Below are 15,286 nucleotides of genomic sequence, written 5' to 3'. Positions count from 1 at the left end.
GTGGAACAGAAAAAGCACACCAGGGTAAATGGAATCTGTGGAAACGGAGCATGAGTTTCTCATCAAGGAGTCCAGGAACCGGAGGAATAAAATCATACCCTTCAGCATGAGAGGGAAAACTATCAGTGTGGCTGCTGATAAGTAATACTTCTGAAAAAGCTGTATTGTAAGAAAATTAAGATAAGTGTGTGGTTATTGATGTCAGCATAGAACTTCATAAAAACCTAGTGCGGTGGAATTGGACAGTGTCTGGGACCTAGCTTTCTTGTAGACTGAATTGTAGCAAGCTCACATTCATATGCCAAAGCCCGGGCTCAGTCAAATAAAATGTAACTGTTTGGATGCTGAACCTTTAGAGTTTAAAGTCAAATAATGTTATTTGTGTCGACTCTAATGCCTTTAAGAGAAGATTAAGACACATAATTTACAAAGGCCAGGAGAAGACATAGGGAGGGATATATAAGCTAAGAACGTAGGCTAGTCTCCATGGCATCTTGCTCTTGCCCCTGGCTCTTTTTCAAAACTCTGGAAAAAAAGATTTCTGTTTCTGAAGCCATACAGTCTAGGACATTTTTATTATGCAGCCCTAACAATTGAATACACCCATGGACACAAAACACTAAGATACACTTCCACAAAAATGAAAATCACTCACTATGGCAATGTAATTATTAATAAAATAAAAGGAAAAGAAAGTGGAAACAACTCGACATCTTCTCATATGAGCCCATCAAACTAGGGCATTTTCCTCTAACACCATAGTATCATGCAGTCATGAAAAGAGTGTAAAAGCCTCCATGACCTGTTACAAGGCGACTTCCAAAAGATGCTTGTGATTAAAACCGAAAGTCCAGATGAGACAGAGCAGAGATAACACGTCACCTTTGTGGCAGAAGAGAGAAGTATAACGGTGTGCACACTTTTCCTCATTTACTGTGAAAAGTAAAAGATAAACCAGAAACAAAACTATTTACCCAAGGGGATGGGAGAGGGCCACAAACAGCTCTGACGTGACAGAGGTGTGCCTTCCACGTATCTTCTGTTGTAGACTGGATCATAAGTACTTTAAGATTCAAAACTGAGCAGAGGGCCAGTGGGACTGCTCCCTTGCTTAAGGCACCTGTTGCCAATCTGGTGACCTAAGTGTGATCCCCAGCATCCATGAGGTAGAAGGAGAGAACTGACTCCTTTAAATTGTCCCCTGACGTACCATGGGTGCACCACGGTACACGCACACTTAGTCAATTAATAAATGCAATACAATTAAACACTGAACTAAATTCAAATGGCTAAAGAAGCAAACATTGACTGTTACCAGGAATGAGAACCCTCACATATATCATGTTGATACCATAACCATGCAGGTGAGAAGAGTTAAAATCAGTTCAAACAGAATGCAAGTGCCATTGAGCCTAAGAACTAAATGGTCTGTTATACAATCTGGAATTTAGTAGGCACGCTGTTAGAACAGGCATCAGGACTGCTGCCATTCTATTGACTTCAGGAGAACACTAGGTCCCCTACAGGTGTTGTAGGTGCGGCTGCCATGTCAGGCACATTAGTAGGTGACAGAGAGGAGAGAGGTTAGGTCTGCACTCAGTGTTCAGACCTGTGAACACCTGAAAGATTAATAGTCTAACATTCCCTGAAAAAAGCAAGCCTGAGATGACCACCAGTCTGGTGCCAGGCAGGACCAGAAGGGCTCTCAGGATGAGGAGCGAGCGGGAAACTAGAAGAACCCTGTCTGGGACCATGGGCCCTGGCAGAGAGTGAGCCCAACACAGATGCCCTTGTAAGAGACCTCTTAGGCAGGCCAGGTGAGGAGCAAGCCTGAGACACACCAGTATGGAGCCATGGAAACCCCAGGCAGGGAGCTAGCCTGAGATGACCATCAGTCTGGTGCTACACATGTCTGAGGGGTCCAACTGTGCATGAAATGACCTGGCCGAGTGTCTTATAATGCATGGGTGGGACACAGCACTCCAGAGACAACTCCTGAGACAATTTCAGACACCCAGAGACCCCCACACCACTAAGAGGTGCAAGTAAGCGGTGGAGAAATGGAAGAGAAAGAGGAAACAGAAGGATGTGGGCACAGTGAAGAGAGGCAGAACTGAAGACACAAGGCTAGTGAGGAAGAGCCTGATTTGAGCAGCCAGTGCGGTCATCGAGGGGCCCTGTGCTGACATTTAGGGCCATATCTGGACACATGGCCCTGCAGTAGCAGGGATCTGTTGCTGCCAAACGGCAGGCAGATATCCCTGCTCTGGGCTATCACCCGGGGATGTGTTTATGCTTCAGGGCTGTGCAGACCAGTCCTATCCTTTGCCTGGTTCTGGGAGAGTTGGCTTTAGGGCATGAGAGAAGGAGAGTGCCTCCACCCCTAGTCATAGTACTCAGGGAGCAGGCCCCACATAATCTACAAAGCGCAATAGAGCTGGTTTGCTCTGTTTGTAGGGGTTGCTGGTGAGCCGGTCCTTGAGGGTATGGGTGTGGGAGAGCCAGCCTTGCCACCTGTCTCCCATATGGTGACATGGATAAGAGAGAGATATCGTTCTTCCTCTTTACCCCTCACCACCTGTGACAGGCAGGTGACCTGGCCCTGGGGTCATGAAAGCACCAGAGCTATCCCTGCCCCTCACCCGCTATAGCACTCACTTGAGCAAGGCCTACACCTCACCAGGGAATTACAGCATTTGTCTGCCATGTGGTGACATGGCAAGGGAGAGATGCCCCTCTCCTTCTTCACCCCTTGCCACCTCCAGGTAGCAGGAGAGCTAGCAGTGAGGTCATCAGAGCAGGGAAGCTGGCCCTGCCCCTCACCAACTGGCGCCTTAGGGAGAGCAGACTCTGTATGTTGCTTGGGCAGTGTAATAGACCTGGCCCTGAACGTGGAGGTTTCCGTTGAGAGAGTCCCAAGGATGTGAACATGGAAGAGCAGGCCCTGCCAGGGTTGTGAAAGCAGGAAAGCTATCCCTGCTCCTCACCTGCTGTAGCACTCAGAAGAGCTAGCCCTGTCCCTCACCTGGGCAGCACAATTATATCTGACCCTGGTGGTGGCAGGAGTGTGGGTATGCCAGGTGACAAGGGCATGACATCAGAGAGATGGCTCTGCCTCTTGCTGGCTGCACCCCTGGATGAACCAGCTAGGGCAGAGCAGGAGAGTTCACCCCAGTGGAGTGGGTGCAGGAGAGCTCACCCCAGTGGAGTGGGTGCAGGAGAGCTCACCCCAGTGGAGTGGGTGCAGGAGAGCTGACAGACTGACCAGTCATATACCTCTCAGATCTTTGAATTGGACACACCAATATCTAAAATTAATGACCTATTGGAATGCATGAAGGGGTTGGCCCTACAGAGGGCAACAAAAGGATATCTGAGAGTCATTCCAATAAGGTTCCAGTATTGACAGATTATTTGTAGAAGCCAGAGGCCTTGTATCAGACTAACAAGTCATTGCAAGTAAGCAAAGAAGTGTGGCCCAAAGGGCATACTGTGACATACTGCAGCTTCCACAAGAAAGATTAGATTTCTCCTCTCGTTGTTGGGAAAGATTGGGGGAGGTGACAAGGGTGGAGGGCAGACATGAGGGGATGGGGAGATGAGTGGGATTGGGGGGGCCTGATGTGAAATAAAGAGCCAATTAAAAACAAATATAATAGGATTAAAGAAAAAGATATGGTTCAACGTCCAATTTTCTGAGGAACCTCCAGACTGATTTCCAGAATGGTTGTACCAGTCTGCAATCCCACCAACAATGGAGGAGTGTTCCTCTTTCTCCACATCCTGAGGACCCAGCTATACCTCTCTTGGACATACACCCAAAAGATGCCCCAACATATAAAAAAGACACGTGCTCCACTATGTTCATAGCAGCCTTATTTATAATATCCAGAAGCTGGAAAGAACCCAGATGCCCTTCAACAGAGGAATGGATACAGAAAATGTGGTACATCTACACAATGGAATGCTACTCAGCTATCGAAAACAATGACTTTATGAAATTCATAGGCAAATGGAGGGAACTGGAAAATATCATCCTGTGTGAGGTAACCCAATCACAGAAAAACACACATGGTATGCACTCATTGATAAGTGGCTATTAGCCCAAATGCTTGAATTACCCTAGATGCACAGAACACATGAAACTCAAGATGGATGATCAAAATGCAAATGCTTCACTCCTTCTTTAAAAGGGGAACAAGAATACCCTTGACAGGGAATAGGGAGGCAAAGTTTAGAACAGAGGCAGAAGGAACACCCATTCAGAGCCTGCCCCACATGTGGCCCATACTTATACAGCCACCAAACTAGATAAGATGGATGAAGCAAAGAAGTGCAGGCTGACAGGAACCGGATGTAGATCTCTCCTGAGAGACATAGCCAGAATACAGCAAATACAGAGGCGAATGCCAGCAGCAAACCACTGAACTGAGAACGGGACCCCCATTGAAGGAATCAGAGAAAGGACTGGAAGAGCTTGAAGGGGCTCGAGACCCCATATGAACAACAATGCCAACCAACCAGAGCTTCCAGGGACTAAGCCACTACCCAAAGACTATACATGGACTGACCCTGGGCTCCAACCCCATAGGTAGCAATGAATATACTAGTAAGGGCACCAATGGAAGGGGAAGCCCTTGGTCCTGCCAAGACTGAACCCCCAGTGAACGTGATTGTTGGGAGGAGGGCAGTAATGGGGGGAGGATGGGGAGGGGAAGCTCGTATAGAAGGGGAGGGGAAGGGGTTAGGGGGATGTTGGCCGGGAAACCGGGGAAAAGGAATAACAATCGAAATGTAAATAAGAAATACTCAAGTTAATAAAGAAAAAATTAACATGAAAAAGAAAAAGATGTGTTTTGTTAGTTGGATACTCATGCTTAAAAAGAGGAACGTAACTGCGGAGTGGGAAATAATGAGAAAACCTGAAAGGTAGGAGAATACGGTACATCCTGCCAGGAGCAATGGGCGCCCCCGGAGGCTGGCGTCTTAGTGCCAACCCTTGCCCAAACAAGACTTCAGGTGCAAATGGCTAGTCTAACTTTGAAGAATCGAAGGAACAAGGCAGCTGCAGCTGCCACGAAGGTGCTCACAGCCTGGGAAGACAGTGCAGTGCTTAGACCCTGACCTCAGGTGCCTTTAAAAAGATTATTGTTGTGTCTTTAATTATTTATAAAATAATATTCGTTTCTCTCCTCCAAGTCCTCCCAGGTCCTCCCATCTCTCGACTCACCCAACTTCGTGTTCTTTCTCCCTCCTTCCCAAGCAACACTGAAATATCTAAACAATCAAAAACCCAAAAGACAAAAAATACCAAACATAAACACACACACAAACATAGAGTCCGTTTTGTGTTGAGAGCTACTCCTGAGCCCGAGGCTTGCTCTAGAGTATGGCTGATAGTGTCACTCCACTGAAGAACGCTACTTTCCTTTCTCCCAGCAGGCATCAATTGCTAATAGTTTCTTGGTTAGATGTGGGACTTTGTGCTCATTTCTTCCTTTTGAAGGGATTTATTTCGTTGCAGTAAATCTCCAACCCCCCCCCCATAAGCCCATGCAAAGAACACAGAACTCATAATATTTATAAGCTGCATGCCTAGACTGGGGAGACTTACCACTACACTACTTTATTCCCCAGCTATGAGATCCCTTGATACTTGTGGCTTCTCCAGGACACGTGCTTCAACTCCATTTTCCTCCCACCACCTCCTCTTCAGTCTTCCTCTCTCTCCTTCCTCCCCTCATTGTCCTCCTCACTCTCTCTCCTTCTCTCCCTCAAACTCTTTTTGCTCTACCTTCCACTGCCCAATCGCCCACTCTCGCCTTTACTGTACAAGTTAAAATGGGGAGAAGGTTCATATGAAGTCAGCCGAGTATGTGTTTATTCCTTAACATCAAAATACAAACAGTACCAGGGCAATCAATCCACAAATGGATTTTATGTGGCTGACTCTGTGTGGGTCTTGTGCATGCTGTTGTCTTTTCTGTGTCTGGACTTCTGTATAGTGCTCCTTTGGTCACAATTGGGAAAATTTGAGGATCCCAAAGAATAACATGTAACACATCAACTAACTATAATTATACTACATATAGTAATATACTAAGGAAAATGTGCTTGTTTTTAAGGTCTTTGCACTCATACTGATATCATAAAAGGAAAGCAGGAGAAGCTAACCACTTCTTGATAGAAAACTGCCAATTATTGTATGTAAAGTAAATGTTAAAATGACAAGTTTAGCATTTTTTTTCAACACTGGTGCAATGACTGGTTCAAATAACGTGTATCACTGGTAGGCTGCCTGGAGAGGACAGAATTTGCAGACTGACATGACCTACCACAGAGAGAAAGTTTCTTCACAATGGAGAGAGCAGCTGCTTCACAAAGTGATTCAGCAGAATTGCCAGAGGGGCAGGCAGACTCTGGGGATATGATGCTAGGGGAATGTGCACCATTCCTCATGTAGCATGGACAAAATATTTAACCTTTCTAGAAGGATGAGAAATTAATCAGATCCATATTGTTGGTGTCCTTCAATACTACTAGCATGGGCTTTTGAAGAATATTAAGCTCATAAAATGAAAAATTTGGGGGTTTGGGGGTTTGTTCTAGAATATAGGAAATAAAAATATATAAAAACTGAGTACAGCGCATATTGCTGGACTTACTTCTGTATTGAAATAAATAGCAAGAAAAGGATATTAGCAGGACAATGAAAGAAATGTGAATATAGACTGTATCATACAATGTTGTCCCACCATATCTTAACTTTATTGAGTGAGAACAATAACAAACAGAGAGGACTTCATTTCTCAGGCACTTGCTGGGGTTGCAATGCCACAAAGCCTATAGCTCGGGTCAAGTGGTCCAGCAAACAACACCTTCAAGGTTTACAATTTTAGGTTTTGCATTTCAACGTATGCTCCATTTTGAGGTAATTTTTAGCACATGCTGCACAATGGATGGAAGTACGTCTTTTAAATGAATGTAAATTGTTAACATATCATTGATGGAAAGACTGTTCTTTCTCTCCCTAATTGTCTTTGCCTCTTTGTCCAAACTGGCACACCACATGTGTGGGATTCTCCCTGGGCTGTCTTCTGTTCTGTGGATCGCTTTGCTTTTCTCAACACCCGTACCATACAGCCTGTTTTATGTTATAAAGTCAAGTGATACGAGTTCTTCAATTTTGTTTTGTTTTTCCAGTGTGCTTTTGAGCATTTTAAGTCCTTTGTCTTTTTATATAAATTTTATGATTCGTGTGCCTGGTGTCTTGGTATGGGAACCCTGTGGAAAGGCTACTCCAAGCCGTGATGTATGGGCTGCCTGACATACTTAGTTGGAAAATATGTAGAGCAGCCATTTGAGCCTTGCCTAGAGACAGCAATTTGCAGAACACTGTTTGTAAATACAGTGTCTGTGATGTGCAACTCTATCTTGAACCTTTTCTTCATGTCTACCTAAATTGCACCCTTAACCAATGTCACTCCATTTCCCCTCCATCCAAACCTGTAGCGGTAGTTAGTTAACCCACGCTGTGCTCCTGATGGGTCACAAGTGCATACTCACCCAAGAGCTGTCTGGATTTGCAACTGAAACCCGTACACGCACATCGTTTAAGTTTGAAATGCTGTGACTGGTTTACTGGCTGGGTGTTTCTAATCCTTCCTGCTGCTAGCAAACACTTCCCTCCAGTACTCCTGAGTTAACACTTTTTAAAATCTATACTTCATCTTTGCTAACCCAAACACAATTGGGGGAGTGGCTTGTGGCCAATTCCCTGATTCTCCATGTTGGTGGTCTGTTAGGTCTGCTCTTTCTTCTTCCCCAACATGACGAAACTCTCTCCCAGTTTCTACCCTATGCAAATCTAAAGGTCCCCCCTCAGTCTACCTGCCTAGCTATTGGCTGTTGGCTCTTTATTGATCAATCAAAAACCAATCAGGGACAAGGACCTTCAGCATTTGGACATGCGGATTCTTGATTTTGAGGGCGGGGATTAGTTCAAAGCATTAGAACCAATCCTCAACAAAGCCTATGATAACCACTGTGTTAGCCTGTGCTTTAATGACTGTTGAATGCCCCTCATACCATGAGTATTTGTCTATCCTGGCTTGTATTATTTACTGTGCCATCTTCCAGGCTCGTTCCTATTACAAGTGAAAGGATCCTTTTTCTTTCTTAAAATTCATTGTACACAGCCACCACATTTTCTTTATCTACTGATTTACTGATGGACGTTTAGGTTGACTCTAGAACTCGGTTCTTGAAAGTAGATATAAGTACAACCAATACAGGAGTGTATGCATATATGGTCTCAAGCCCGTTTGGTAAATGTACAGAAGTAGGATTATTGTATTATATGGTATTTTGTTCTTTGGTTTTTTTTTTTTTGATGAATATCTGTACAGTTTTCTGTAATAGTTGAACAAATTACTTTCCTACCAACAGAATATAAGGGTCATATTTTCTACATTTGTGTTTCTAATCAATACTTTTTTTTCATAGTTTTTATAATAATCTTCTCAATTGATGAGAAGGTGGTACCTCATTGTATTTTTCCAATATTTAGAAATAGTTAATGAGGAGATTATTATTTTATTTTAATTTTTTTGTTTGTTACTTTATTTCCTTTCTCATAGAAAACAGTAAAGATTTTCACTTTGTGTATTTTACTTTCAAGGTTATAATTTTCAATATGTCTTCAATTTAATTTAAAAATTATGAGCATATTAATAACATTATTAATGATAACACCTCACAGAATTTTTGTGAATGCACACACTTGTTCATGCAATTTGATTATGACCTGCCTTGATGTGGTCCTATTTTGTCACGGTTCTTATCGTTGAAGCATATTGGGAATTTCTTAAGTTTTTTAAATTTATTTCCTTAAAATTTTGCGTGTTGCCTTGCCTTCCCTCCTTTAATCGAACACTTCCTGGTCTGTCTGAGGCTGTTCTGTGGACCAGCAATCAACTCCCCGTCACTCAGAGTCTTCAGTTCTTCTGTGCTTTGAGGTGAATGGTTTCTATTTCTGTCTCCAAATTTGCATAGCAATTTGCCTTTGATGCCTAAGCTGTTGTGAATCTTGTCCAGTGCATTTTACCTCTTAGATGCTTAGCTTCCATATTTAGAAGAAATTTCAGAAGAAGGTTTGACATTGGATTTTACAGTAATACCCCAGATACCTTGTCTTGGAATCCTTCTTTCAGTTCCCTGATTGTGGGAGTGCAGGTGTGGTCCACAGGTGCCTAGCTAGAAATAAATTTTAGAGGAACACTCTCATTATCTTTGCTTGATCTATTAAACGTGTTTCTAGTTCACTTCATTTAAATAAATAATTTTTAATGTTTTGCAATTATAATATAATTACATCATTTACCCCTTCCCTCTCTCCAACTCTTCCATGAATCCCCAGCTCTCTATCAAATTCATGGCCTCATGTATGTATAAATACATAAATAAATATGTTAATATTTATGCTTAGTAGAAGGGAATGTGAGAGATTAAAAGAACCAGAAGAACGAAACGTTTGTTGGGAGATTGTGACTCCTTGAAGCCTCACCAGCATGGCTGTGTAAACAAAACCTTGATTAAAAAACCATCCATAGACACGGTATCATGGAAGGAGAAAACTTGTGGAGCCTCCATCCTTTCTTTCTGAAGTACAGAGTGTGGTGTATCTACTACTGAGCCGTATTCTCAACCCCTTCCTCATATTCCCAACATTCGGAGCACAATCGCCACAACTATGTTACTAACCTTTTTTATTAATGTTATAATTTGGATCTTCTTGAATGGAATTTATTTTACTGTTCATTATTATTTTTGCAGACTCTTCTTCTACTTGGTCATTTCTCACCAGATGCACAACATTATGAGATTTGTCTATAAAGGTGCTACACTGTTCTGGAGTATAACCAAGTATTAAGGAACAAACTAATGCTGCAGGATCAGGATAATATTTTGTTCAATTTTCATTTCTCCCCCACAAGTCCCAGAAGCCCCCACTGGCCATGGCTCTCTTTTCCTCTTCTGGCTGTTTTGAAAACTCTGATCACATTGGCTTCCCTGGGCTCCAGTATCTCCACCCAGAAAAACCACCAGCGGACTCTGTCCTGGTTTCTTCACTGTGTGGGTGGGGGCAGCTGTAATTGTGAGATAGTCTTGGCTTGAATAAACTGAGGAATTTGACCATTTTTATTTTAAGTTTATTTAGTTTGAGAACTTAAATCTAGAACTCACGTGAAATATATGCTGTGCTGCTGATCTGGAACATGTGCAATTTTTGAATATGATTGATGCACGCTTGGAAAAATCAGAAAATGTATAAGGACAGATATTTACTGATGTTTTACAAAGACCAGTTATTTGGTCAGGATTTCTTGAGGGCAGGATTCTTGTTCTGTGTCAAAACTTCACTTTGCTTCTGTGATGGAACAAACTCATCAAACTCCAGGTCCTGAACCTCTGGGTTTTAAGGTCTGAATTCAGTCCTTAATGTGCAGCTGCTGCTAACTTTATAACTTCTGCTCTGTCTTTCTGTGGAACTTTGTCCATCTTTGATATAAGGAAGTAGCCAGAGAGAACTAGAATAAATGCTCAAAATACCATAGCTTTCAACTGACTCTATGAGGATTTCAGATATAGACTTGGTGAAGAGGCTTAAGCTCCTCATCTTGCTTTGCTCTGACAGTGAAATCAGGCCAGCTATTGGTTGTCTGAAACACAGGAAGCTTTGTGATGCTTTTCTCTGCAGGGACTCTTTTATTTGGCTGTTCATCTGCTCAAAGGAACGTCATTGAGGACAAGACCATTTGCTAAGTGTCAGAGTTGGTTGATAACCCACCCAGGGTGCTTTAAATTTGCTCTGGGATAATATTTGAACTCAGACATTACATATAGTTGTATTTTGACTTAAAGGAAGAACGAGTTGTAGTTAGTAAACAAAAAGTAAACTCAAAATTTGCCAGAACCTATTCCCTTATGAATATCTTTCCAGGCACACCCCAGTTCCAGCAGTCAAGGCAGAAACATGCTTGTCTTGGAGGTTCTCTACAGCTGTGCGCGGGTTCTCCTAGGAAGGGTCTAAAAGTAATGAAAATTTGATGAAACATTTGATCTCACACAACTTTCCTAATAATTTTGTGGTATAGGGAAAGCAGGCATATTCCTTGAAAAAGAAAAGTTATACTGACCCTTCAGTGGCCTACACTAGAGGTGTCCCATGTGTGAGTCCTCTACAAACAGTGAGCAGATTTCACATGAGTGGGTTGAAGTCTAAGCCTGACAGGGGACTTGTCGGTGGAGGAAGTCAGAAAACACAAGCCATCTTGGCTGCCTTGAGATGGATCAAGGCTTAGCATCAGGCTATTGGTACCTATCACTGGGGCAAAGAGGGGTTATTTTTATTAGTAAGTATTCATGTTTGTGCAGGAGCTTTCAGCCATTAATCATTTAACTCTCAGGGCTCATGGGACTTCTTGCAATGGGAAAGAAATAACACCATCTAAGTTTACAGCTACAGACTTGGAGGCAGCACCATACGCTGCTATTACACCTAAGGAGCTGACATCACACACAAGAATCTAGGGAGTTGGGTCAGGAGATCCTTGGACTTTTGTTCCATGCAGAAGTGAGGTGTTTTGTTTTGATAAAAAATTAACTTATTTCTTTTTCATTTTTAAGGCAACATGATAGTTTGTACTGAAGTAAAAAAAATTAAATAAATAAATAAGAACCTCAGCTTATTTCAGACTTTTTATGGTTGGAGATTGTGCTGGGACCTCACAATGTTTCGACGTCTCATTTATGTTGCAGAGATTATAAGGCATTGTTGAGCCTATCTTCTTGGGAGGATGCAAATATGAGTAAACATTCCATTTGAGTGTGAGTAGCCCGCAGTAAATGAGGGTCTCAGAGAGAACTGCACAGTGGCTTTCTGGAGGAAATGTGTTTGAACTTTGGTTATAAGATGCCTAAATCACTGGAGTTCCAAAATCCTTCAACACAGACATTTTGGAGTAGCTTTTCTATTTTCCCCCTATGATCTATGTACACCTGAAAATATCATAAGAAAGGGGAATTGGCAGAAAAACCCACAAGACTTTTCCCATCAGAGGAAACAAAGCCTGCTAGCCAGAACTTTAAGATCTATCAACTGTGAGTCAGGTAAGGGGCATGTGGGTACAGTGGATGTGGTGTCAATGGAAGTCTTTTGGACCCTAGATAGAGCACAGAAAACTCCTTAGGGTTCACCATGCCCTCTGATGGGGACAGGGACTGTGAAGAGAGCTAGGATAAATGCCTTCCTCTAACATAAGGCGGACCTTGACTCAAAGCTTTGTAGAAGGCTGAAAGGCTCAGGTCAGGAGGTACAAGCACAGCCTGCCTCATTTACTGATGGCAGAAACAGGAAAGTGTGGGAAGAGAACACAGGTCATATGGCACCAGTGCCAAATCCAGGTGACATGGGTCTGAGTCTCATTCAACTCTGGGAGTCTTAGGAAAAACAATGCAACCCTGGCTTTAATATGAAGCAGTCGAGTAAACATTTGGATAGAAAGAGAAATCATCAGCGTATAGCCAAGGGCCATGGCTGTTTGTAGCCATGGGATCTCCCACTGTAGGCCAGAGTAACTGGGGAGACTTGGACAGCTCAGGTCAGCACAGTGTCTGGGGCTGCCACCCAGCTTTCCTATACATGCTTTAAAAATAAAATGACAGAAAATTTTAAAAAAATCAGAAAAAAAAATAAGACGGGAACTTGAAACAACATGCTAATTTGAAACAAGCTGAGAAAGCACAAACATTAGCAAGGGCAGGAAAACAACAAACAATGCTGTTAGCTGTCTGGAGCACTTTTGTTATGGCCAGATACAACCGTGCTGCAGATTCTGACAGTTTCTTCCAATGACAACTCTTTCATTGCATCACAGGGCCCAGTCAGGATAGGAACATTGCTACTTTCCTTTTCAGTGTGGTTGCTTTCTATTGTGGCTGAGGAAAACTCCCCTCAGAACGTGCCACTCATTGTCTCCAGTGCCATCCACTCAAATTTATGATTGCCATTGGATTGAGAATGCTTTTGTTAGAAATTTGAGACATGGAGAGTCACAAGATCTAGACAACGTCTTCCTACCGGCTTCTGGCTTTGCATTTCAAGTCTTGTTTCCATCAGAGCTGGGAACTGTAGGATGCATTCATGTCCCAGGATAATAATATCTCTTGGTTGCCCACTCAGAGTGAGCAGCCAATGAGAGCCTTTCTGGAATCTATTCATCTAAATACAGCGAGCAATCAACTGTACGGCAAAGCTATGTGACCCGGATAATGTGTTCCACTCGTTGCAAGCTAAATGTATTCTCGACCCAACTGCATACCATCCTATCCAGAGGAAAATGTGACTTGGGAATTCGGGGCAATAGTAACTAATTGGCATTAAGCACTTTAACTTGATGAACTGTATAAGAACATATAACCATGCAGGGATATAACTAACATTGACAGAGCCCCCGTGAGAACTCATGATTCAAGATTCTTTCCTGTGTCTACATGTCTTATCAGTCTTCTGAAGCTTAGTTCACTATGCCCACATCTTCAATTTGTTATTATATTTTACTTATTTCTCTCTCTCTCTCTCTCTCTCTCTCTCTCTCTCTCTCTCTCTCTCTGCGTGTGTGTGTGTGTGTGTGTGTGTGTGTGTGTGTGTATGTGTGTGTGTGTTTTGCCGGGGTATTTGGAGGAAGGAGTACATGTGCATATGCATGCCATGATGCATATGTGAATGTCGGAGGACAATTGTAAGAGTCAGTTCTCTCCTTCCACTGTATGGAATCAAACTTAGCCTTGGAGGGAGGCACTTTTTACCCACTGATCCATCTCACCTCACAACCATTCAGTAGCCTTAACAACGGGTCCTTAAAATGACTACTATAAGGATTTAGGGGCTTGTACTCAGGAGACTCTCTGGAAACAGTGTCATGTCATAGCATTAGAAATAAAGTTTGTCCTTTCCAGCAGTGATGAATCCAAATTAAACTGTGGGAAGGGACGATGATTCGTAGAACAACAAAATGCCTCGACTCCTTTGTCTGCAGGTTATATCTGCATTCACAGCTCCTCTCTGAAACCGCTGTGATGTACCTAGTTCTGAATTCTTTCATCTTTCATGAAATTCCTTCTAGGAATGTTGGACACCCCCCAACACACACACACACACACACACACACACACACACTCGCTCAAGACCGTGAGCTGGAGAGCTAGTCAAACCTGCCTCAGGGCTACTCCTGGGCAGAGGACCATGGAGGCTGATGAAGCAGAATTTGGGAAACTGGGTTCATGGTGTGGTGGTCATTCCAGAAATGTGACCCCTCAGACACAGGCTGCCCTGGTGCTGGAAGACGGGTGAAAGAAGTAGAGCCGCCGCCTATTTGAGCGTATGTTGGCCCCTTCCACATCTGCAGGACATTTACCTCCTTGCATCTGGTAGTGTTTGTGCAAATATAATTCCATATTCACTAAATAATTCCTGGGGCTAAAGGCCCCCCCTCCGTAACCTTGTTAATATTCTCCCAAGGCCTGGTGTGAACGCCTCATAGCATTTTGATTAGAATTCAATCTTGTGCTCCCCACCCCCGACTCTCTCTCTCTCTCTCCTCCCATGCTTTTCTGGCCCCTGGTTTCCTGGCCACCCACATCAGGAGACATTCTCCTCCCTTCCACTCTCCGTTCTCAGTTTCAAGGAATTTCCTTGTGTCAAAGGCAAAGTGTGATTGACATATTTTCCCCCTCCTAAGCGTAGTTATCTCAGTTTGACTTAACCATCTCCTTATGGGACCCATACAGCCATTACCTGAGTGAGAGAGGCCTCCTCTTTGCCCTTCGTAAGGGCCAGTGCAGCTTCATGCAGCTCCGAGTTTTTACAGACTTAAACTCCCACCGCTTCCCCTTCTCCTTATTTGCAGCCCCCCTTTTATTTTTTCGGCATGTGTTGCAATTGGCACCAGCAAGTATTCCCTGACAAACTGTACCCTGAGATTTCAAGAATTTTAGTTATTCACACTCAGGTAAACCAGCCTCCTCCTTCCAGTGCCCTGCCTGCCAGGAAAGCCACTTAATGGCTGGTCTTCAGACCTGGGGAGAAATGGCTAACAGAGTGAGTTTTCTTGTGTTGAAATCACCACCTGTGGACAAGCTGTGCTGCTTGGACTCATTAGTCTTCACGACTAACTTGTTTGTCTCTCAGGAGAAGAAAATAAAAAAAATAAATAAAGGCTAAGAA

General features: G+C 43.2%; 2 non-coding genes across 2 annotated transcripts; both read left to right on the top strand.

Moving 5' to 3' along the window:
• Window positions 1-1,516: 1,516 nt before the first annotated feature.
• LOC120101313 (small nucleolar RNA SNORA17) lies at window positions 1,517-1,643 on the top strand. The gene has a single exon (XR_015679423.1). It is a non-coding gene; the product is annotated as a small nucleolar RNA SNORA17 (small nucleolar RNA).
• A 10,932-nt stretch (window positions 1,644-12,575) lies between these two features.
• LOC120101247 (small nucleolar RNA SNORA44) lies at window positions 12,576-12,705 on the top strand. Its single transcript, XR_015679269.1, has one exon. It is a non-coding gene; the product is annotated as a small nucleolar RNA SNORA44 (small nucleolar RNA).
• Window positions 12,706-15,286: the final 2,581 nt, after the last annotated feature.

The sequence above is a fragment of the Rattus norvegicus genome, chromosome 2 (assembly GCF_021556685.1).
Source record: "Rattus norvegicus strain SHRSP/BbbUtx chromosome 2, alternate assembly SHRSP_T2T, whole genome shotgun sequence".
In the NCBI taxonomy this organism is placed as follows: Eukaryota; Metazoa; Chordata; class Mammalia; order Rodentia; family Muridae; genus Rattus; species Rattus norvegicus.
Note: the sequence above shows the minus strand (reverse complement) of the source record. Positions and strands in the feature narration are given on the sequence as shown.